At 52.5% G+C, this 25,313-nt stretch overlaps 1 protein-coding gene across 1 annotated transcript in view; it reads left to right on the forward strand.

Annotated features, from left to right (window-relative positions):
- Positions 1 to 20,669, forward strand: part of SLC39A11 (solute carrier family 39 member 11) — a 463,057-nt gene extending 442,388 nt beyond the window's left edge. Inside the window, exon 8 of the transcript XR_013961103.1 lies at positions 20,537 to 20,669. The gene's annotated coding sequence lies outside the window, so the exon portion shown is untranslated. The remainder of the gene's footprint in view (positions 1 to 20,536) is intronic.
- The last annotated feature ends 4,644 nt before the right edge of the window (positions 20,670 to 25,313 follow it).

Consider the following 25,313-nt stretch of genomic DNA (forward strand, 5'->3'; position numbering starts at 1 on the left):
GCCACCAGCAGCAAGTCTTCCAGTTTGGGAGAATCTTGGATCCATTCTATTTGGACCACATAACTTCTGATGTCTCTTGAGGGATGGATGAGCAGAGAGAGGACGGCAAGAGAAAGGAGAAGAGCGTGGGGTGCAGATTCTCGGCAGGAATTGGGGTTGGGAGAGAGGGCGATAAGAGCAAGGTGGAGTTTCCTGGAAGCTATCAGCACCCGGGAAGCTGTCATGCCCGCTCTCTTCCCAGGCCCGTCCTCCTTGCATCCTTCCCAGCAGCTGTTTCAACTCTTCCCCTCCCTCCTGAGGCTTCCAAATCCACCCCCACCATTCACAGCAGATGACTTCACCTCCCGCCCTACCGAGAGGACTAAGCCACTGGTCTATACTGGCTCCACGTGGCCTATGGATCTGGCTGTGCCACTGGGAAGACCTGGGTTTAGAACTGGGCTCTGCCACACTTATATTTGCTGGTGGGCAACTTACTTAACCTCTCCTCAGACTCAGTTTCCTCACATGTAAAAGGGGTGGTGGTGAAGATGAACTGAAACCATGCAGGGAATTTGCAAGTAAACAAAATAATAATGACTATGGATAGCTGGGAAGAATACCATGACCATCACCACCACCATCACCACCATTCGCTCGCTCCCTCATCTCGCCATCCACCCACATCAACGTTTTCTTGTTATATCCTTGCTTCCTTCCAGCCTTCCCAGAGAAGGTGGGGTCCTGCGTCTTGTCCATGGCTGGCCACCCCACTGAAGCAGAAGCCATCCGCTCCTCTCTTATTCCAAATCTCTGGCATCTTCCCACTTCCCCTCTTTGCCAGCATCTTCCTCTTGGGGTTTAAACATGCTCAGGTCCCACTTCACTCCCCCCACATGCTTCCCTTTTCCTGATTATTCCTTCAAACCGCAGCCTCATCTCTTTCCCTCTGAACATTGTCCGGATGCAGCAAACATACATACAATCTCTCCTTCCCTCCCTTCGGAACACAGTGGCTGTAAGGAAAGCAGAGCAACAGTACCTAAGGATCCGGAAGCCCCTGCAGCCCATGGATGGTGGAGAGTGGAAATCTCACAGCAGCCATCAACTATGCCAAGTCTGCAGCCCCTTGCCTGTCAGCACTAGGATTTCTGGCTTTCTTATTCCCCAACCCTCCCTCCCCATCTGCGTTAAGGACTAAAGTGTGGGGTGCAGAACAACATGGTGGGAGTGGGGTGCCGATGGTCAGGAAGAAGGGACACCTGTGCGCCGATGAATAAGCAATGCCCAGGAAGAATGCCCTAGCTGACCGCTTCTGTATAAAAGTTTCAGACCGATGAGGCCCTCGGTGGATGGGGAAGAACCTGACTATGGGGAAGCTCCTCAACTATATTTATTGGACACTGTAGTTTTGGGGGAGTTGAGAGCAATTCAGATCTTCCAGGCCAGGGGCCAGCAAAGTAAGGCCATGGGCTCAAATACTTGCCACCTCATTTTATAAATAAAGTTTTATTAGAACACACCCATGCGCACTTGTTGACATATTGTCTATGGCTGCTTTTGCTGGCAACGGCAGGGTTGAGTAGTTACTACAGAGACCATATGGCCCGCAAAGCCTAGTGTGTGTACTGTCTGGCCCTTTCCAGAAATGCTCTCCCATCCCTGCCAGTCCATTGTGTAGATTTGGACAATGTGCTATGGCAGGTCAGACCATGCTGAACTACTCAGACACACCTATGTGGCCTCTTAAGCAATTTTTTATTATAAAATTATACAGAAGAAAATAAAAAGTCACCCATAATTCTATCACCTAATAAGAGCTGTTACTAGTTTGCTGTGTTTGCATCTCGTCTTTTTTTTATGCACATATAAAAATGTAAGTATATGTAATTATGTGATGAAAATCCTACAGGGTTTAGTTTTGTATCTGTTACGTGTGCTTGCGTTTTGCATTTTATGGTGACCGCTTTGCATGTCCTTGAATATTCCTTGCTAATAATATGTCCTTGCTAATCATGGCTTTTCATAACTTTTCATATGTGTCACGACGTCACTGAACTTCTAAGTAGTGTTCAGTTATGCGTAACTCAGAATATCGTGTGCTTTGATAACTCCCACGGAGCAGGAATCTTTGTCCAATTCTCTGATAATTTCCTTCAGATGGATTCCCAGAAGTGGAATTACGGGATGGAAGGGTAAGGGCGATTTTCAGGCTCCTGATAGCATACTGCCAAATTGCCTTCCAGAAAGATTGTACCCGTTCGTGCTCCTCCCAGCAGCGTACGAAATTGCCTCCTTACCCTATTCTCACCAGCATGGAGTACTATCATTAAAAAAAGTTACCAAAATGATAGGCAAAGATTGCATTTATTGTTTTGATTTGGATTTCTTTGATTACGGATGAGGTTAAACATTTTTTTTTTCATATGTTAAACACTTCTTCATATGTTTATGGCCACGCGGAATCTTAATAATGGTCTTTGAGTGTGCAAAGGGGTTATTTGGTAGATTGGGACCAGCTGTGTTCGAGAAGCAATGAAATGTTGAAACTTCAGCAAGAAAGCCATGGGGTGAAGGTCCTTCGATGGATGATGGTCTTAGAGCGATCAAAGGCTGATGAAGATGGCGCTGCTTGGAGCCTCTCTCAAGGCACACCAAGGCCGAAGCAAAATACTAGTAGCTACAAATTGTTGGGTACTTACAAATACTAGGAACACCGCTAACGTTTGCATATGTTCACATTTAAATGCTCACAAGAGCCCTATGAAAAACATGGGGCTTAGACATAATTTATTATTAACTAGAGGCCCAGCACGCGAAATCGCGCGAGACCCAGACCCCCTGCACCACAGGACCCAGACTCTGCCATGCCACCGCGGGTGGGACCCATCAATGCACCTCCTGGTGACCGGTCGTTTGGTTGTTCCAGCGTTCTGGGGTTACGGCCACCGGCTTTTTATATATATAGATTATTACTCTGCTATACTGCTTCTGAGAAAATGGATTCAATGAATGCGCCTGGCTTAAATGTTTTGCAAATTCTTTTTTAAAAAACATATGTTTTTATTGATTTGAGGGAGAGAGGGATAGAAACATCAATAATGAGAGAGAATTATTGATTGGCTGCTTTCTGCATGCTCCCTACTGGGGATTGAGCCTACAACCCAGGCATGTGCCCTGACCAGGAATCGAATCGTGACCTCCTGGTTCACAGGTTGATGTCAACCACTGAGCCACACCGGCTGGGCAGGTTTTGAAAATTCTTTATCGACCAAATGAAGGCAGTGTGAACCTAGACTCCCATGATCCCTTTGCAAGACCTCTTCTCTCCAGGACAAACCATGGCATCATTGTTTGCTGCAAGCACTCCCTCTCTGCTCTGATGTTCATGCTTTTGTATGTTTTCTGAATGCACACACATGCCTAGCTGGGTTAGCTTCCTTTTTTCCTCCTCTCTATCTATGTCCCCACCCTGCTGCAGAGGAGCCACAAATGCCAGGTGTCCACTTCCTCCCAAACCATCCTTCTCAGCAGCACACTGGCCAGGCTGGGCTGCACTGTCTTCCTTCTCCGTCCTCCAGGCCGAGGGGATGATGATCAGGGACAGGAGAAACCTCCGCGGGCTCTCCCAGGCTCTCCTCCCCACCCCTCCATGGAAGCTTTGTCTTTGCAAAGAACAAACCTGAGGCCCATCCGGCCATGGCAATTGTCTGCCGGCTTCTGCACCAGTTGGATTGAGACTCTGTTAGAGGTCTTGTCATTTAAACGTCAACCTGCTTATTAGAAACTCAAGGAAACCATCTAATACTATTCACAGTCACAGCCTGTCACCCTGTACCTCCCTCTCTTTGCCAGCCTCCTGCCTCTCTGTGTAGGTTGCTCTGAGAGCCAGGTTCCAACCATTGTGTTGGGAGTTGGTTCATCTTAAACAAACAGGATGACTTGCTCAGGTGAGCAGTTTCCAGGGTTAGGTAAGGACGAGGCGGCTGAAGTTTTTTTATTTTGGGGGAGGAACTGAAGGCACAGACTCTGGTTCTTCTGCCCCTGTGGGTTTTCAGCTGAGAACCTGAGCAGTCTCATCTTCTAGGTGCGTTCTTTATCCTGTGTGGTCAAACCACAGTTATTGCTCTCACTAGTGTTGTGGTTGAAACGGTGATTTTTCATCTCCACTGGCCATTTCTCACCCTCTGGAGTGCTGGCCCACAGGGTGTGTGTGTGTATGTGTGTGTGTGTGTGTGTGTGTGTGTGTGTGTGTGTGTGTGTAGCAGGGTGGGTGGAGGAAGCAGCTATGCTTTATTCATGTCCCTTTGAGAAGACAATTCCAATATTGTCATTATAGCCATGAGCCTGGTTCTGCCCGCCTCCCCTCTGAGCGCAGAAGACCCGCGTGCCGCCTTGAGCCAGGAAAGGGAGCCCTGGTCTGCTGTGTGAGGATTGGTTCCACCCACTGGGTTCACTTCCTTCCCTTTTACAATGAAGGGGTTTTGGCCATCACAGCCCATTTCATCTCCAGAAGCCTGTGTTCCCACAGTGGCGAGCCATTCTCAGAGTGGCAGGCGACTTGTGTGGCCAGTGTTGTCCACGTGTTGAGACTCCTCGGCCCTCCTGCCCCAGCCCTCAGCTCCACCATGACAACAGGTGTGATACATGGAAGATAGTCCTCTAGGATGTTGGTTCTTCAAGGGTGGTCCAGGACCAACAACATCCCATCATCTATCTGAGAATGTGTTAGAAGTGCAGGTTCTTGGACGCCACCCAGACCTGTTCAATAAGACCCTGAGGGATGGGCACCAGCAGTATGAGTTAAAATATATATCTATAATGATAAAAGCATAATATGCTAATTAGACTGGACAGCCGAATGACCTTCCAGACGTCATTCCAGACGTCCTTCCGGACGAAGCTGCGGTGGTGGGGGCTGAGGCAGAGGCGGTTAGGGGTGATCAGGCAGGCAGACAGAGTGGTTGGGCAATCAGGCAGTCAGGCAGAGGCGGTTAGGGGCAATCAGGCAGGCAGGTGAGTGTTTAGGGGCAATCAAGCAGGCAGATATCCCCTGAGGGGTCCTGGATTGCAAGAGGGTGTAGGCCGGCCTGAGGGACTGCCCCCCATGCACAAATTTCGTACACTGGTCCTCTAGTATACATATAATATAGTTTTATTGATTTCAGAGAAAGGAAGGGAGAGGTTCAGAGGAATAGAAACATCAGTGATGGGAGGGAATCATTGATCGGCCACCTCCTGCCCGCTCCCCCCCCTCCCCATTGGGGATTGAGCCCACAACCCAGGAATGTGCCCTGACTAGGAATCAAACTGTGACCTTCTGCTTCAAAGGTTGATGCTCAACCACTGAGCCACACTGCCCTCTAGGTGATTCAAATGCACGCTTGACTCCCATGCCCACTGCTCTGGGCTAAATCTGCAGAGGTCACCCGGAGAACACAGACACCCCCTAAGTCCCCTTTGGTCCGTTACCCACTGGAAAAGATGGCTCTTTTGTCCTCCTGTGGGTGGGATGGGGAACCCGTCCTGCTGGAGAGGCCTGACATCTTCCAAACGAGCCCAGGTCCTTGAACGTTAGTTTTTCTCCTGGAAAATGGGCTTCTCTCCCCTCTGGGGATGGCAGCAAGGGTGCTTGGATTTGTGAACATGGCTGTGTGAGAGTGAGAATGCAATAATCAAATGAAGAGAATGTGGTTTTTCAGTTGGGCCACACAATTAAACATTAAGTGATGGCTTAGCAGTTAATAGTCATTATTATTCCTCTAACGCGTATTATCTCAGAAACCACAAGGCACGGCTGAGTTGAAAGGAATTTAGGAGCAGAAGGAGGCATGGATTGTGACCCCACGGTCAAGTTCAATGTTGAGGCCTCCTGTCTGCTCTTTCTGGCAATGAACGGAGATCTGCCAGGGACGTCCCTCCCTTCATACAGAGGTAGAGGACCCTCTCACAGGGACGGACTCTGAGCAGCTGAATGTTCGATCCTTAACAGATCAAAACCTATTTCCCAGATGTCTGCCTGCAGAGGCCTTCGTTCTGAGCATTGCTAAAAACAAAACAACAAGACGAAAACAGCAAACAAACAGAGAAAGTCTTACCAAGCTAAACAGAGTCTTAACGTTCAGTCTAGCAATTGTGCTCCTGGATATTTACCCAACTGGATTTAAAAACGAATGCCCGGCTCATGCACGTTTATAGAAGTTTTATTCATCACTCTAACTGGAAGCGACTATGGTGTCCTTGTATAGGCGAGCGGATCGGGAAACTAATGCATGCAGACAACGGGATGAGCAAGAAATGAACTCTTGAGCCACACAAAAGCACGGTGAATCTTCAGTGCACACTGCTGAGTGGAGGGAGCTGGTCTGGAAAGGCTATGTGCTGTGTGATTCCATTTTTATGATATTCTGGAAGAGGCAGAAATATGGACAGCAACACACACACACACACACACACACACACACACACAAACGAGTGCTTTCCAAAGGTTCAGGAGGGACAGAGAGATACATAGGTGATGCACGCAACTTTTTATGGCAACAGAACAATTCTGTTCGATACTGTAATGATATATACACAACACTATACATTTGTCAAAAGCCATCAAATTTGACATCCAAAAGAACAAAGCTTAATATATGCAATTTAAAAAAAATATTTAGAAGGTTGGGGGATCCCAGGATGGAATGCAGAATGTGCTGGGGAAAAAAATCTAACTGTATTGCAAAGATATAAACCACATCAGGGAAGGGGTGGGGAGGAAAGGGGGTGGATCTAAGTAGCAATGGAAATGAGGCTGTAAGATTACAGGCAAAAGCAGCTGTGCCTCCTTGTACTCAGTTCATCACGTTGGTTCCCCGGGGGCGGGGTTAGCAGTTCTGACCCTGCTCTCCACATGTCCTGGAACCGAACAATTAAGTGCATGGATGGGGGATGCTGGGAGCCTGGCTCCTCACTCTTGGAATGAACCTGACAGATAAACAGTGGGAGGAGGCTCGAACCACCCATGGGGTAAGGGATCAGAGTTCGAAATATCAAGATGAGCTCATGTTGAGCTTAATTGAGACTCAAAGGATGGCATATAGAAACATGAAATAGGCATGTGAATGTGTGTGTGGAAACGTGGATTGGTAGACACCTATATATTTCCTTGCTCTGTCGGTTGAGAGGGCTTAGAATTAACAATACCCCAGTTGCCATGAGCATGCCTAGTGCCCAGATCTTTCTTTTTTAAAAAATGTTTTAATGGGTTTTGGAAAGAGAGGAAGGTAGAGGAGAGAGAGAAACATCGATGTGAGACAGAAACATCGATTGGTTGCCTCCCGAACATGCCCCGACTGGGGATTGAACTGGAATCTTGAGTATGTGCTCTGACCTGGAATCGAACCTACAACCTTTGGTGCATGAGACCATGCTCCAAAGCACTGAGCCACCCAGCCAGGCAAGTTCATCGTTACTAGTACCTGCTCTCCCGTAAAAAGGAGCAGGGCTCCTCGGAGAAAAGGTTGCTTCTGGGGCTGAGGCAGGTGATAGCCAAGAGGAGCCTGGAGCATCCGAAGTGCCAGGAAGGAAGGAAATGCTTAAAACCCAAACAGATAGAATAAAACAAACCAGCACAGGCACAGGGATGGGCTTCTGAGAAAGAAACGCAGGAACCAAATGAAAGCGCTCTCGGTGGCCAACGCTGAAACAATTTGAGCAAAAACAATAAATAACGTAGTGTTGGATGATAACCCAAAGGATAAAATATTCACGAGTCCCCGCTGGTGTAAATAAATGATGGAATAAATAAATGAGGGAGAACAGGCAGCTCTCTGTGCAGAGGAATTTCAAATAATTTATGTAGACACTCTACTCTCAAGGAGGGTAGACCCAGCAACTTTCTTCCCGAGAGCACAGTATGGAAAGGAGGGGTAGGGCCAGCTTTCTAGTGGAGCGACCTCGCCAATAACTACCCAGGCCAAGGTCAAGGTCAACATCGACAGTGACATCATATTAAAGGGACGTTTCCTTAATGTGATGCGATGAGGATAGCACTTTACCCTTGTGGTTTTCTTTCCCCAAACTCATAACCCAATCTAATCATTAAATCAAAAGCATCCGACAAATGAAATCGAGGGACATTCTACAACACAGCTGACCAGTACTCCTCAAAACGGTCAAGGTCATGGAAAAAAGCATGGAAAGTCTGAACACTGTCTCAGTCAAAAAAAAACACGTAAGGAGAAGAGTCAACTCGATGTGATGTGGCAGGGATCCTGGCACAGAAGGAGGACATTGGGGAAAAACAAAGGAAATCTGAAAAGCGTATGGGCTTTTCTTTCTAGTACTACATCCATATCGATTCATTAGTGGTGACCGGGGTGTCATAGTGATGTGAGATGCCAATTACAGGGACAGCTGGGCGTGGGGTATGTGGACACTCCCTGACCAACCTCACAGCCTGTCTGTACGTCGAAAAGGATTTTCAAATGAAGAGGTTACTAACAAGGCCCAGCGAAGCTCATTGACCCTTGAGATTAAAGTCCAGATCAAGGACATGGACAGAAAGTCATAATACAATACCGAAGACAGAGTCGCAAATGATGTAAGTAATGCAGTGAATCTGATATAGTTTATGCCCAAATCAGTAGGTCAGCTCACAGTGGGTCCAGGAAAGCCACATCTCATCAGTCCATTTTCCACCATGTTCCCAGCAGGAGAGTGGGCTGGGGGTACTGTGTGTGTGTGTGTGTAGGGGTGGGGGAACGAGTTGCGATTTTAAGTAGGACAGTCTGACAGTCCGAGAAGTTTGCACTCAGAAGGCAATGTCTAGACAAAAATCTGAAGGAGGGTGGAAATACGCCAGGTATTTCTGTTGGGGGTGTAGTGAGCTAAGCACCATGGAAATAAAAAATCTTTGTTCATCTAACGATGCCAGGAAAATAAAAGGCAGTGCCGGATTGAGCAGTTAATAACAAAGTGTTGTGTCCTGGCCGGTTTGGCTCAGTGGATAGAGTGTCGGCCTGTGGACTGAAGGGTCCCAGGTCTGATTCTGGTCAAGGGCACGTACCTAGGTTGCAGGCTCGATCCCTGGCCCTGGGAAGGGTGCGTGTGGGAGGCAACCAATCGATGTGTCTCTCTCACATCAATGTTTCTCTCTTTGTGTGTCTCTTCTCCCCCTCCCTTCCACTCTCTCTCCCTCTCAAAATCCATAGAAAAATATCCTCGGGTGGATTAACAACAACGACACGAAGCTAAGTGTGCTCCTGTATGGAGATGACCATACCGGCAATAAAGTGAGTGAAGGAGACACTCGTCAGGGACTGGAGACGTTAGACGAGGCTTTGGGGAGGGTGCAGCTGGCACAGGTCTGGAAGCAGGGGGCGGTGGGAGGGCGGGGGGCGCGGTGCGCACCTGAGCACGGAATGAGGATGCAATGAGACAGCTGCTGCAACTAACCACCACCGGGGCCCACAACAGGGTGGACTGTCTTGCAGTCCTCGGGGCTGGAGACCCAGAATCGAGCCCTCGGCAGGTTTGGTTCCTTCTGAGGGTGAACGGGAACCTTCTATCAGAAACCACTGCCCTCCTGGCACACCGGTGCCTCTTTCTCCCCTGGCGAGACACACCCAAGGCCCAGTGGCGAGGAGAGCATGCCCCAGCCCAGGGTCTGCCCTTCGTGGCCAAGCACGTGGCCCTGGGCAAAGCGCTGGTGCTGCCTTATCCCGGGGAGGGGACCTCTTCCACCAGACCTGCCTCGCCGTGCGGACCCACTTACTGCCACCCTGAGCCTCACGCCGGGCAGCTCGGGCTCGGGCAGGAGGCCGGGGCAGCGGGGTTGGTGCCTCTGAGCGAGGTGCCGGCAGCGCTAGCCTGTGGGCCGAGGCCCGGGCAGGGGCGCCATGCAAATAGTTTTGCATCGTGTGTTCCTCAGCAGGAACGGGGGGGAAAGCACATTTGGTTACGTCGCCTCGGCGCCCCGATTAACCCCCGCTTCCTTTCTGCTTTACTGCATCCCCTCGGCCCCTTATCTGTTCCTGCTTCGGGACGCCCTGGCGGGCACACCTGGTGGTTTCGGTTGTGCTGTGGCGAGGCTGTTATCTCATGCAAATACCCAGGGAAGGGGCCAGGAGGGAGGTGGTGGCACCTCAGCAAATGCCCCGAGTTAGTCTGCAGATTAAAAAAAAAAACAACAACAAAAACCCCACCAGAATACATAGAGAGGGTGAAGGCCACGGGGGAGCCACAGTTCGCTCCCTGCATTGTTTCTGTGGGAATCGGGGGCCGCTGAGAGGCTCTCGGCTCCTAGAGCCTAATGCTGATTTGGGGAGCCGCCACAGCGGGTCCCCTCCCGTGTCGCTGGGCACCGGCCATGATCCAGCGGGCCGCTCCCCTGTCGCCGGCGGGGTCTCGGCTCTCGCTGCTTCCCCACCTCACGCGTGGGGCGTTGGCCTCCTCGCGCCTTTCAGTCTGTGCATCTGCCTCTGCCATCTGCACGCAGGTGCTGTTCCTGCTGTCAGGGATGCTGTTCCCCACAGAGCCCCAGAGCTGACCCGTCTTCCTTCAGGGGCCTGTGCGAGCTCGTCCCGTCCACGCTGTGCAGGAGAGCACCCCCCAGCTCGCCTGCCTGTCTCCCCTGCTCTGCTTTTTCTCCCAGGGCTTGGTGCCACCACAGTCCTCTCTCTCTCTCTCTCTTTCTCTCTCTCTCTTGTCAACATTCCCTCCCAGCAACGTGTCCTGTGGGTCACGGCCTTTGCTGTCTGGTCTCACGTGAGTTCACAGCAGAGCAGGGTCGGGCCCAGAGGAGGCCGCCGTGCGGGTTCGAGTAAAGCAGGGGTCCTCAAACTTTTTAAACAGGGGCCCAGTTCACTGTCCCTCAGACCGTTGGAGGGCAGGAATATAGTTTTAAAAAAAAACTATGAACAAATTCCTATGCGCACTACGGGCCCGGGACGCGTCGGCTGCTAAGCAGGACAGGCAGCGGCACCCGGCGGGCCGGATCAATGTCCTCGGCGGGCCGCATGTGGCCCACGGGCCGTAGTTTGAGGACGCCTGGAATAAAGGGACGACGGGCGCCTGCTTTCCCATCCGGGAGGCGTTCACACACAGCATGTCATGTTCCTGGGAGGCGTGCAGGGCAGGAAAGAGGGCCGTTCTGTAGGTGAGAGTCTCTTGGTTCTTGAGGGTCAGACAACCCCGGGCGTGGACCTGAGAGCTGGGTGCGTGTGAACCCTCTCACGCAGGCACACTCACATGGTCTCACTCACCCTCTGGCCGTGCAACCTTAGAGGAAGGCTATGCCCCACCCGAAAGGCAGGGGCCATCCTGGTTCCGGCGAATCGCCTGGGATCTTGAACGTGAGCTGCCGGCACCTCAGAGTTGAGATCCACGTGGGAATAACCTCTCTCCGGTCTATTTCCTCTTGGCCCGAGCCTGAGGAGGGGTGGGGCCGCCACCATCAGCAGAAGAATCCAGAATGTCATGGGGGTGCAGCTGGTGTGGCTGAATCTCATCTCATTTCTGCTTATTCCCCGCTGTCCTTGCCTTATCACTCTGGCAATAAATGCATGTGACCCTCGGAGTGCTTTCCACACGCCAGGTGTCCCGGGTGGGTGTGACTGTGGGGCCTCGGGGAGTTTTGTAAACATACAGCCGTTTTTAGAGGACGCTTACCGACTTTGTCTAATCCAGTGGTTCTCAACCTTCCTAATGCCGCGGCCCTTTAATACAGTTCCTCATGTTGTGGGGACCCCCAACCATAAAATGATTCTCGTTGCTACTTCCTAACTGTAATTTTGCTACTGTTAATGAATCGTAATGTAAATATCCGTGTTTTCCGATGGTCTTAGGCTCTACAGCAGCGGTTCTCAACCTGTGGGTCGCGACCTGTAGAGCCTAAGACCATCAGAAAACACAGATATTTACATTATGATTCATTAACAGTAGCAAAATTACAGTTAGGAAGTAGCAACGAAAATAATTTTATGGTCGGGGGTCACCACAACATGAGGAACTGTATTAAAGGGTCGCGGCATTAGGAAGGTTGGGAACCACTGGTCTAATCGGATCCCGACACCGTGTGTGTGTGTGTGTGTGTGTGTGTGTGTGTGTGTGTGTGTGTTGGTAAAGGGCTGAGTGAAACTGAAATACAGGGACAAAATTTGCACAAGGTCTGTGGCTTGCACACTTCGCCCCGAACGATGGCTGAGCAACCTCAGTCTGCATGAAGCATGCCCCTTCTCGATGCCTGGAAGGCCCTTTGAAAGGCAGATGGACGGAGCCTGGAAATGAACGGTCATTTCCCGGGGGCACGGGGTGGCGACGGGATGCAGCAGGGAGAGATGGGGATCTCTCTCCTGAGTGACGCCCGCAGCCCGCGAGGCTCAGCCTCTGACCAGAAACAGATTTATTTCTCGCTGGCTGGAAGAGGCAGTGATTTCAAAACCTCCCTCCATTACAAAACTCCCCTCTGGGAGTGTGGTTGGCTAAAGCTGCCACAATCTCGGTTTCTCTGTCTTTTATGCATCTAGGGTTTCATCCTGAAATTGAGCGTTGGGGTTCTGCAGGGGCAGGCGCGGGGTTCCTGCCATGCCCAGGGCTGACAGCTGGCCGCCCGGGACAGGGGCCCCCGCTTCGGCTGCGTTCCGCACACCCCACCTTCTTCCTGTGCCTGTGTCTCAGTATTCGCTCTCAGCAGAGCAGCCAGGAAAAGCAAACGTGTGGGTTTGTTTGTTTTTCGTCTTTTGATGTTTTTGTTTTTGTTGTGTTTTGCATAGCTTCCTTCGTAGGCTGCTCCATGTTCAACCACAAGCGGCTATCTTTGAGTTCTGAGTCTTGGGGTGAAGTAGACAAACCACGCACATGGGGGGCACTGCCACCGACGGCACGCAGCCTTCTGTGAACTGACGACCAGTGTTCGTGTCCCCAGGAGCGTGAGGCCTGGCCCTGCCCACCGTGCTTCGTAGCTTGTATCGCCCCCATCAGAAGGCATTACGTGTTTACTGGGTTATTTATTTTTGCCTGTTAGAGTGTCCATTCCAGAATGACAGGGAGGTGTTTTATTTTTTTTTTTTTTAAATCTTGTTTAATGCTTTGTGTCCAGGAACCTAGACCAGAACCTGCCCAAAGCAAGTTCTCACGAAATCTTTCATGAAAGGACAGGCAATAAGCCGTTGCCGCAGCTGGACACTGATCTGTGCACTCACAGGACTTGGCGCGGTGTTTTCCTCTCTAAACGCTATCACGCAGGCCTGGTGATCACCCCGCTTTGGGGGTGAGGAAACTGAGGCACAGGCAGGAAGACGTGGAGGGAGTTCGAAGGCCGGCAGCACCATGTGGACCCGGCTGGGGCATGTGACACGGACAGTGGCACCGTGGAAGTCCCACTCGCCTCACCTGGGCCAGCCTGCCTGGCTGACCCCCTGCAGGACCGGAGCTCATCACAGAACCACACGCTCCCCTGTCGTGATTATGCACCTACACACTCACACAGGCACACTCCCATGTTCACACTCACCCATCCCCGCACCCACACACTCACACAGGCACACTCCCATGTTCACACTCACCCATCCCTGCACCCACACACTCACACAGGCACACTCCCATGTTCACACTCACCCATCCCCGCACCCACACACTCACACAGGCACACTCCCATGTTCACACTCACCCATCCCTGCACCCACACATCACACATGCACACTCACATGTTCACACTCACCCATCCCTGCACCCACACACTCACACATGCACACTCCCATGTTCACACTCACCCATCCCTGCACCCACACACTCACACATGCACACTCACATGTTCACACTCACCCATCCCTGCACCCACACGCTCACACACGATTATGCACTCACCCTCTCACACATGCACACTCCCATGTTCACACTCACCCATCCCTGCACCCACACACTCACACATGATTATGCACTCACTCTCTCACACATGCACACTCCCATGTTCACACTCACCCATCCCTGCACCCACACACTCACACATGATTATGCACTCACTCTCTCACACAGGCACACTCACATGTTCACACTCACCCATCCCTGCACCCACACGCTCACACACGATTATGCACTCACCCTCTCACACAGGCACACTCACATGTTCACACTCACCCATCCCTGCACCCACACATCACACATGATTATGCACTCAACCGCTCACACAGGCACACTCTCATGTTCACACTCACCCATCCCTGCACCCACACGCTCACACACACACCCGTGCACACACTCACTCACACACAAACATGCTCTCACTCAACACACACATAAACACATTCGCACACATACGCACGTGCACACCAACTTCAGCTGCCACCATGGCTTTCTGCTCTGCTTTCTCCTTCCCAGGAGCCAAGAAATGGACTTGGATGAACTCCCTGCCAAATTCCCATCGTCCGCAGGAAAAACGACTCCTTTGGGTCTGGCTGGCTTTAGGCTGAGGAAACCCTTCCACCTGGTTGACAGGCGCCTGCAGCTAAGCCTCCGAGAGCCCTCTCCGGGGGCTGCCCGCGTCCGGATGCCTCAGCGGCCACCCAGAGGGCTCGATTACAAAACCCATTCCCAGGCCCCAGCCCAGGGGAGTCGGCTTCATGTGTGGGGGATGGGACCTGGAGGTTGGATTTCTGATAGGCTCCCCCACGCGATGGTGATGCAATCCGGCGTCCGTGGGCCAGCCAGCGCTGGGAAGCCGCGGAAGCCAGCTGAAGGATGTGTCCCTGAGGGAGCAGGCCTTTGGCACCCGAGGGGGAAATCATGCTGCGTTTCACTTATTGCAAAATGGACAGCGCGCCCCTGAGAGGCACGGCCGTCGTGAAAGGTGTGGCGGACTCAGCTTTTAGCGCTGGAGTCTTATTCACACTAGAAGGGCCTCCATCAATATTTGGGGGAGTTGTTCACCATCAGGGGAGGGGGCAGTGGAAAATTCTGAATTGTTGCAGCCCTATAATTGCACAGCGTGTCTCCAAACTTTGTCTATAGACCTTAGGAGCCTAAACATCTATCCATGCCTAAGCGCACCCCTACCCCCATTCTGACTTAACAGCTTTGGGCTGGGCCCACATCAGTAAAGTTTGAGGTGCCCCGGTGATTCCAGCATACTGCTCAGGCGGAAGCTCACTCTGCCAGGGGAGGGCAGACATTTCTGTCACCCTTACTCAACTGCTGTATCGTATGGCAAAAGCAGAGGTAGGTGCTCTGTGAACAAGTGGGCGTGGCTGTGTGCCAATAAATCTTTATTTGTAAGAACAAGCCAAGCCGTGGGCCAGATTTGGCCCATGGGCGGTCATTTGCCAATCCCTGTCCCAGTCTATCTCAGACTTCTAAAATGTGTGGTCAAAAAATCTCCCCGGGATGTCTTAAAATGTGAATTTCCTGGCCCCCTCAGGCAGTCTTGTCCGAAGTCTGGGTGAAGGCATTGGAATACATATTGATCAGGAGCATCTGGAACCAGGGGCTGTTCTGATCTGGGGAGCCGGTCAACCGCACTTGGAAATGCCCAGCAATCAATCATCTAGCCCAGTGGTCGGCAAACTCCTTAGTCCACAGAGCCAAATATCAACAGGACAACGATTGGAATTTCTTTTGAGAGCCACATTTTTTAAACTTAAACTTCTTCTAACGCCACTTCTTCAAAATAGACTCGCCCAGGCCGTGGTATTTTGTGGAAGAGCCACACTCAAGGGGCCAAAGAGCCGCATGTGGCTCGCGAGCCGCAGTTTGCCGACCACGGATCTAGCCAGTCCCTCTCCATGCCCTACCCTGCCCAGGCTCCAGAGATTGGTCAGATGACCTGGGCTGGGCTGCTTTCTTCCTTCTTTCTGGTTTTCAAAGATGTTTTATTGATTGTTAGAGAGATAGGAAGGGAGAGGGGGAGAGAGAGAAATATCAGCATGAGAACCAAACACCTATGGCCTGCCTCCCGCACCCTCCCGAGCTGTCTCGGGTTCAGCTCCCAGTGCAGGGCACATACCTGGGTTGGGGATCGAGCCTGAAATCGGGCGTGCACCCTGAGCGGGAAGTGAACCGGCAACTTTTCGGTGCATGGAATGATGCCCATCCCACTGAGCCACACCGGCCGGGACCCTCCTTTCTATTCTTTGTCTTTTTGTCTCTCCAAGCCCTTCTCAGGCATCGGTTATGAATTCACACCAGTTAGAGGGAAGGGTTGGTGCTGGCCTTGGCCGGGGAGAGCGGGAGGTTGGTGGAGAGGCTGCCTGTGGGGCAGTGGCGATGTAGCTCTCGTTGAGAATATTCTGGGGTACTTTCCATGACTCGCCTCGCCCCACCATCCACAGGCGCAGCCCTGACTCCTGCTGAGCCCCAAATCTCCGTGCCTCTGCACCCCAGCTTATCGCTGGCTTGTTTTCACAGGTGACCGTGCTGGGGACGCCTCCAGCTTTCTGTGTCATGAGGAGACGCTTATCTCCTTGGCGCTCTCCGGCTCCGGAGGGGTGGGGGGCTGTGCAGGCCTCGGCTTCTGCTCGGTGGTTCTTAATTAAATTTGAATTTGACGTGAACAGAGGGCTTTGGGAACTCGGTGGGCTGTGGGCCAAGGGCCTGAGGAACTGCCACGGAATAGCACCGCCTCCCACAGTCCTGATCCCTGGGACATGTGGATCGAGGACGGAGAAATCCCTCTGCCACGAGATTAGGTTAACTCTTTAGCCCGGCGCTGGGTTTCAGAAGCGCCCACCAATTGGGGCGGAGGACCCTGCTGGGGTTAGGTGCCCCCTGGGGCAGTAGGAATCGGGGCCCCCAGGACTCTCACGTTCTGAGGCATGATTTCTCCCTGCCAACTGTGTCCCCACAACCTCTATTAGAGGGTTTCCCTTTAAGGGGTCTGACGTAACTGAGATATCAGAATAGGAAATGTTAGAGGCTGGAGGGAAGAATATGGGGTGCAGAGTTGGGGAGAGTGCCTGGCTTCAGCAGTTCGGGGCTGATTCTAGGTCCTCCCCCCCACCCCCCGCACCCCCACGCCCCGACACGTAGCTCAGTAGGAGAGCATCCTTTCATATCTGTGTGGTTAGTACAACAGGTACCGGGGAGCCTTCGATCTGCTGTGCGCACAGAAAGCTGTCGGAGTTACATACGTGCAGCGGTCGGGAATACCCTGCACCAATTAAGCACGCACGTGTTTTACGAATGCGCTCCTGTGTAATCACTGCAGTAACACGGAGACTTGCCATTATCTCCCCCGCGAGATGAGGAAACTGAGGCACAGCGAGGTCCGGTAATCTGCTCGAGGTCCTACAGGTGGTAAGGGATGGAACAAGGGTTCCATCCCAGTTGGCCTGATGTCGAAAGAACTTAAAAGTGTAGTAAGGGGAGCCCTGGCTGGTCTGACTCAGGGGCAGAGCATCGTCCTCCGCACCGAAGGGTCTCGGGTTCAGCTCCCAGTGCAGGGCACGTACCTGGGTTGTAGGTTCGTTCCCCGGCCCTGGTCCGAGTGCATGCGGGAGGCAACCAATTGATGTCATCTCTCTCACATGGATGTTTCTCTCTCTCTTTCCCTCCCTGCCTTTCGCTCTCTCTAAAAATCAATAGAAAAACGATCCTCGGATGAGGACTAACTACAAGAAGGAAGTGTAGTGAGGGGACAGGATACATCCCCTCGTCAGGGCTGGAAGTATTTCCCAGGTAACCCAAGAGCAAAAGCAGCATTGCGTCGTTGGCTGTGGAGGGGTTCCATCTGGGAGCAGGTTTTTAGGGCGACTGAGGACTTTGAGACACGGGGTGTGTGACCAGATCTCCGAATTCTACACAGTCCACTCTCTGCGGGGGGCCAAGGGCCAGCTTGCCCGCATCACCTGAGGGTCAGATGCCACGGGAAGAACAGTCATCTGCGAGGGCAGTGGCGCGCGGAGACAGTTAAAGGGCCACGCGGCTCTGGGACCAACTCTAAGCAGCCTTGGGCTTCCTGCTCCCGCCTCCCCCAGGGACACGGGTCCTTCCGTCAGGGCCTCGTCTGACCTTCAGCACCCCTTTCCCTCCAAGTCTCTCTCTGTCCTGCTTCTGGCCCTAAGGAAGGAGAGTGGGTGTCCTGGGTTGAATTGTGCCCCCCAATTCACATGTTGAAGTGCCAACCCCAATGTCTCAGAGTGTGACCTGTGTGGAGAGGGGTCTTTACAGAGGTGAACAAGTTACAGTGAGGCCATTTGGGTGACCCCTTATTCAGCACCACCGGTGTCCTTATAAAAAGGGGAGACGTGGACAGAGACCTGCGCAGAGGGAAGATGGTGTGAAGGGGCACGGGGAGAAGACAGCCGCCTCCAAGCCCAGGAGCGGGGCCGGGACAGATCACAGTTTCAGGAGGAATCTACCCTGCCGGCACCTGGAGTTAGGGCTTCCCGCCTCCGGGACTGTGAGCGGGGACATTCCTGTTGTTGAAGCCCCCGGGTCTGAGGCCCTTTGTCAGGAAGTCCAGCAAACTGATGTAGAAGTAATGCCTCTCCCAGCAAGAATCAGGGTTACCCCAGTTCCAGGAGCATTTAAAGGAATTTGTAAAAAATCTTAAAGGATGGCATTTAGGGCACTTAAACTCTGGGCAAATGTTGGGGGGCCAGCCGACCTCTGTGGGCCCCACACACCATTTCACGGACTCCGTCCAGGTGGCCAAGGAGGTCCGTGTTGTATCCCAGCCTTGCTAGGCTCAGCCCCCACCAGGCACGCTCTCCTCTGTGTACCCCCCCACCCCGCCCGGCCGCCCCTCCACTCTGAGACCTCGGTGTCTGTTTAGCTGCTGAGTTTGGTTTCCTGGAAACGGAGCGATGCAAGCGCCACCACCCCAAGCAGGCAGGGCTCCCCGGAGCTGTGATTTCTGGAAACAGAATGTTCCTGGTTTCCAGAAGGCAGAACAGTTCCCCGGGGTCACGCTCTCCTAAGCAGCCAGTGAGTAGTGTCCTGGCTTTGTTTCGGTTTCCCCTGCAATCCCACAGCCTGGGGCGCCCGGCTTGGGCCTGCGAATGTTCGCTGCACATTCACACGCAGGGGATGGATGCGTAACCCGGGCTCTTGCTGTGTCACCGCTTGTGGCTTCTCTGGGACAAGCCTCCTGCTTCCGCTCGGCACTCATCGATGGAGCCTCTTCCCTGGGCCCGGGGCTGGGGATGATCACAAATGTATCAGACAGCCAGTCGCCCGGCGCTCATGGGCTCGGAGGGGAAGCCAGCGTGACCGTGCGTTTTGAGATCTGATGGTTGTTCAGAAAGGAGACGTGTCAGCTCCAGCCAGCCTTCCACCCCCCAGCTCTGAGCCTGTTGCCTGTGGTCCTTTATATGTTTATTCTCACCCGTCTTCAATGCCAAGCGTTGAGGGTGCAGGGGTCCTGCTGGCGTACTTCTTTCCAGAGGCCTTTTCTGGGTGTCAAGGTAGTTTTCATCAAATTCTCGTGTGCGTCCTGATCACGCGGGGAAACAGTGGAAATGCAGGTCCCTGGGCCTCGCCCTTCTTGGGTCTGGGTCAGGGGGCCGGGGTCAGGCCCCAGAGCGTGCATTTTTTAACAAGAACGCCCCCCGCCCCCTTGTGATGGTGGTGGTGGACATGTGGGCACCGCGATTGGAGGATACAAATCCTAGCATCAGGGGTCCCTGGCTATCTTCCTGGGAAACTCCATAACATAAAACAGAAAGCGGAGAATCAGAACCGTGACAAGTATGTCAGGGAGAGAAAAACATTGTTTGGGTGAAATTAGCAAGTCAATGAAAGGTGGGTTGAATTGAACTGGATTCCTGCTACCAGGGGTTTTTTTGTTTGTTTTGTTTTGTTTGAAGAATTTATTTTTGAGATGAGTTTAGGTTCACGGCAAAATGGAAAGAAAGGTACAGGGGTTTCCCATGTACCCTCTGCCCCCACATGCACTGCCTCCCTTACTGTCTACAGCCCCCACCAGAGCGGGCCATTGGTTATAACTGGTGAACCTACATGGACACGTCGTGTCACCCAAAGTCCATATGTGCATGAGGTTCCCTCTCGGTGTGGAACACGCTATGGGTTTGGACAAGCGTACGATGACACGCGTCCTCCATTAAGTACCGCATAGAGCATTTCCCTTGCCCTAGAAACCCTCTGTTCAATCTAGTCACCCCACCCCCAGCCCCTGGCATCCCCTGGTATTTCACTGTCTCCATAGCTTTGCCTTTTCCACAATGTCATGGGGTGGGAGCCACACAGCACGTGGCCTCTTCGGATCTGCTTCCTTCACTTACTAACATGCATTTCCCTTCCTCCGTGGCTTGTCATGGCTGGATGGCTCATTTCTTTTAGTGTCCAGTTATAATGTCTGGATGAACCATAGATTATTTATCCCATTGCTTACCTTTCCAAGGCGCTCAGGTAGACAGTACAGTGTTTATATCAGCTGTGGGTCTCTTTCTCTTTCAATAATAATAATAATAATATAATAATAATAATAATAATAATAATAATAATAATATAATAATAATAAATAGCCCAAACTTTCACCAGCCTCGTGGTATGTGATTTATAAACTTTTCATCCCAGATAGGTATTCGAACACTAACTTGGTTTTCTTTGATTTTCTTAGGAGTCGGGGCTCGTTAACCACAGATCCTGGCCTCTACCCTGGAAACAAGACCACCAGGTGGGTGGATGGTCGCGGTGGTCATCCGTGTGTCCATCACACAGCCCACAAGTGACAAAGTGATGAGACCAGCAAGAAGGTGAGTGTCCCCACTCGGGAGCTGGTCTCTGTAGGGTTCATGCGCCAGATCTTCAGCTCTGTCCTCACTGTCCTGGGGGCCAAAGCTCCATCTCACCAGCACTGGGCCGCTGTGTGTCTTAGACCAGTGGTCGGCAAACTCATTAGTCAACAGAGCCAAATATCAACAGGACAACGATTGAAATTTCCTTGGAGAGCCAAATTTTTTAAACTTCTTGTAACGCCACTTCTTCAAAATAGACTCGCCCAGGCCGTGGTATTTTGTGGAAGAGACACACTCAAGGGGCCAAAGAGCCGCATGTGGCTCGCGAGCTGCAGTTTGCCGACCACTGTCTTAGACCAACACCTCACCCTCTCTGAGTCTTGCTTTGCTTCTTGGCAAATCTTGGTGGCTCCTAAGATCTGCTCTCACTTGGACAGACTATGGCACGGCCGCATCGAAACCAGGTTCTCACCTTTGCTTCCTCCTCCTCCTCCTCCCCCTGCCCTGGCCCTCGGGTCAGCCCAGCAGCGAGCACAGCAGGAGACACAGCACGGGCACTCGGCATGTGTCTGGAGATGGCTCTCTGGTTCCCAGACGTGACCTCTCTGTGTCTGGCATGTTTCTGAAATATCTGAGTGGGTTAGAAAGAAGGCAGCTGGAGACGGTGATATGCTTCCCCTTAGGGACACCCCCCGCCCCGCTCTTCCGTCAGCCCCAGCCAGCTGCTGGCACAGTGGCCCCCAGACCCGGAGCCAATTTCCCTCCCACTTCTTCTGACTCATATCTTTCCTCACGTCTCAGGAGAGCGGCGTCTGTCACTCCCTTCTCCTGGCGAGCAGCAGGGCCTTGGGCAGAATCTGAGCTATAACCCTGTGCAGCCCGCACCGGGCAGCATCCTCGCGCCTTGAGCCGCACTGGGAGGTCTGCTTGCAGGAAGGGGGGCTGGCGGGGGGGTCCTGCGCACATGTGGGTGAAGGGAGTTTCCAGCTTCTTTAGCCACGCTCCTCCCTTCCCCCTGAAGCACTGACAAGAGGAAAGTGTTCTTGAGTCGTGATTCTGAAGGACACTCAAGGTGATTTGCTTTGCGGTGAAGAATCCGCCTTGTTTGCCGGGAGCCTAGGGCAGCGGTGGGCCCACACTGGGCCAGTGGTGACGGGTAGACCATCGGGATCTCACCTCCTCTCAGGACGCCAGCCTTTCCCGTGAGGTTTCCAGAGGGGATCTCGGCGGAAAAGACGACCAGAACCCTCGCCAGTGTGTCTGGGAGGGGGAGGCTTACGTTGCACGGGCCTCCCAGCGCATTCCTGGAATCACAGCTCGACTTGACGGCACTAGGTGGTTATTAGCGCGAAGCCAGGGTGCTCACTGCCAAGGCGATAGGGAAGGCAACGCCAAAACCACCCCAACACGAGATGGAGGGAAATCAAGGGTGTTTCCTGGATTTGAGACTTAAGGCATGGTGGCGAGAACAAAAAACTAGGGATCTTTGAGCCATGTAGGCAAACTCACAGAGTCTTCGGGAGAAAGAGAAGGCAATGAATCGAAGGGGAGAGAATAAAAATGATAATAGTGGAATAATAATAATTAGAAAAGAAATGAAGGGGAGAGAAGGCCTCAGGACTGGCGGCAGGGAGAACAGTGCCCCAGAAGACAGGCCCAAGGTCCCATCAACCCATGCAAGGATGCCGGAGTGCATTTAACACTGTGTGAAATGACATGTACATTTCCCCAGACTCTTACTCATTGCAAAGTGTTCACGCAGCTCGCCATGTCCCAGGCATTGTCCCAAAGCCCTCTCTCCGTGCATTAACTCATTTAATTAAATTTCCATGGACTTCCACCGTTTCTAGATTTATGGACTTTTCACCCTGGAGACCTTCGGTGAGGTCTGCGATCACTCCTCACCCAAAGACGCTCTTGGAATGGTGACAGGTCATTCTAGATTCCAGCCCACACGTTCCCTGTTCGCACCTGCATCCCTGGGACCTGGCCTCTCCCCGATCCTGGGCGTGTTTAACCCATTGTCTGCTTGACAGGACAAGAGCTAGTGAATGGGGAAGGGAGAGGGAGGTCAGGCTGGAGAAGGGGGAAGGGAAGGGGCCGGGGAGGGGGGGGCGGCGGTGGGATGGAGAAAGGACCAGAATCTGAAAGCAAGCTCAGAGGGAAGCTGTAGACCAATTCAGTGCGATGATGTCTCCTAAGATCTACCGTCTACACAGCAGGCGTGAGATCTGTTCTAACCGGTGTGATGGCCGTGAGCTTCTGAGTCACCCACTCCACCCCCTGAGCTCATTCCGGGCCCGTCCACCTCATGGCGGTGAGCAAGGCAGTGCTGGTGAGCTCAGCTCCCAGGAACTCGGGAGGAGGGACCTTCTTTCTTGCCCGGGCATCATCCCACTCTCTGAAGGGTCGCTTTCGAAGAAGGACCAAACTCAGGGTGGATGCAACCCCCATACACAGGTTGTGCTGTGGCTTCGCTCGAACCCTATGGGGTGTCTTTGTCCATCTCGAGGTGTCCTGTCTGTCTGTCCTTCTCCACTTGGCTCCGTTCCCGTGTTTGAGGTGCTGACTGTAGGGAGGTGACAGTGACATTTCTGATATGTTGCGATTCCTCCCCGGAGCCCTGTGCTGTTGTGGCCAAATCCGTCCTCTGCCTGGGTGAGGCGTCAGTTGTGAGGGGCCTGGCTGGGCAAAGCTCAAAGAGAAAGCCAATCAGACGCCTGTGAAGACGACTCAGAGGTCAAGTTCTGGGAGGGGATGTCCAAAGAGCCAGAGGTCAGCTGCTTCGGGGGAGTCGGGAGCCTGGTAATGACTGAGACTTCGCCCAGTAGAGGAGGAAGCGGAGAGCAACAAAGGCAGCTGTGGGAAAAGGCGTTAGGAGGCCGTGCACGTGTGGGGATGGGGGAGGGGTCCCAGGCAGGGCAGGCAAATGTCCTCTTCTCCCTTAGTTGTGAGGGTTAAACGACACAATTCAGGTGAAGTGCCAATACAGTGCCGGATGTAAGTATTCAATAAATTAGTCTTTAGGGATTGTACTCTGTTAAACAAAGTCTTCCGAGGTCATGATAAAATTCATGACTCTTGTTTAAAAAATCGAATTTATTTCAGGTAAGGGAGGAAAAAATAGCTCCCTACAATAATTGGGTAAGAGTTGAAGGAAGAGGAGAAATAGAGAGAGAGAGAGAGAGAGAGAGAGAGAGAGAGAGAGAGAGAGAGAGAGAAGGGGATAAAAATAATAGGTATGGGCTTATGAGATAATGATGTGTGAGGGTGACACTGGTTCGCAAAACCATACAGGTTTCCCGTGTACAAGCCAATAAAAGCTCATCTGCACACTGCCTTGTGCGCCCCTCGCCCCAAGCCAAACTCACGACTCTGTGGCCCGCTTACCAACAGCGCGTGGTGACGCTGGCGTGAGCCAGCAGGAAGCAGGTATCTTTTCTGAGCCCCGGCCTGATCCTTTGGGAGTTCTGGACCAGTGGGTCTGTGCTGGTTTGCTAGGCACATAAGCATGTACCGTTGACTTTGGGGGTCTAATTAAAATTTAGCATCGGGTTTGGTAATTTGAAGGAGAATTCACCAAGAAGGTGGCACTTGCCCTTGGCTGTTCTCAATGGTTTAGCAATGACTTGGAGAGGGAATGAAAGAAGACTGATTTGTATATTTTTGAATTTTAGGACTGTTCGGTGAGTGTGGGGCGTGGAGGGTGGAGGGGGAGGAGAAGAGGAGGGAAGCGTGGGGAGGTAGACAGTGGGAGGATCCTGGCTATGAAGTCACCCACCCCCGTGTTCCTGGGCCGCAAGCCCACCCTACATTCTGCTCAGTGGTGCCCAACGTTTCCGGATTCCTTGCCCTGTAAGTGGTGACATGATAAGATCCTTTTTCTTTTCTTGAAGCCATTTCTCTCTTCCTCCTCGCTTCTCTTCCTCCTGGCTTGGCTCCCAGGAGCCCTGAATGTCTGTAGGCTTGAAGAAAATTAAATCTCTTAGAGCTGGAAACCCAGGCTAGAACCAGGGAGTACCCCTTCCTGCCACCTCCCTGGGGCAGTCCTGCTCTCCCAGCCCAGGCCTGGCCCCTTGCTCAGGCATACACCCCAGAAACTGTGGGCAGGAGGGGCCGAACTGGCCATCCAGGCCCCGCCCCCCACCTCCACTGGCCTGAGGCAACTGCTGATTCCTGCCAAGACCAACAGGAAGAATCGGTTTCGGGAAATTCGAAGTCCTAGGGGAAAGGGTCTGCAAAAGCAACAATGCGAGGCACAGGGGGCCCCGTCTGCTCTCTGGGGTGCAGACCTCTCTGCTCCAGGAGCCGCAGTTTGATGGGCCAGATGCTCAAAGGCAGGGCCGTCATTCCCGGGATGGTGGGAACACAGGGTCAAGGAGGATCCAGGAGGCTGAGCAGGCGGCGAACACGCCGTGGGTTTGGCAGATGACTGGATGGTGACCATCTCGTACTTCAAAGAACATGAACTCATGCGTAGCAGACATCCCATGTTAGCGATAGAATCCAATTTGCAAACTAATTTTTCTCGCTAAAGCCCTTCGTGTACGGACCTGGCGGTCTCTATTGATGCCACCCCCTTTTCCTTAGCTTCTGTGGGCACGTTTGTTTTCAGTTGTGCAGATATAAGGTAAAAGACCGGGAGTGGGGTTTCGCCTT

The sequence above is a fragment of the Plecotus auritus genome (genome assembly GCF_963455305.1).
Source record: "Plecotus auritus genome assembly, chromosome: 7".
Classification (NCBI taxonomy): Eukaryota; Metazoa; Chordata; class Mammalia; order Chiroptera; family Vespertilionidae; genus Plecotus; species Plecotus auritus.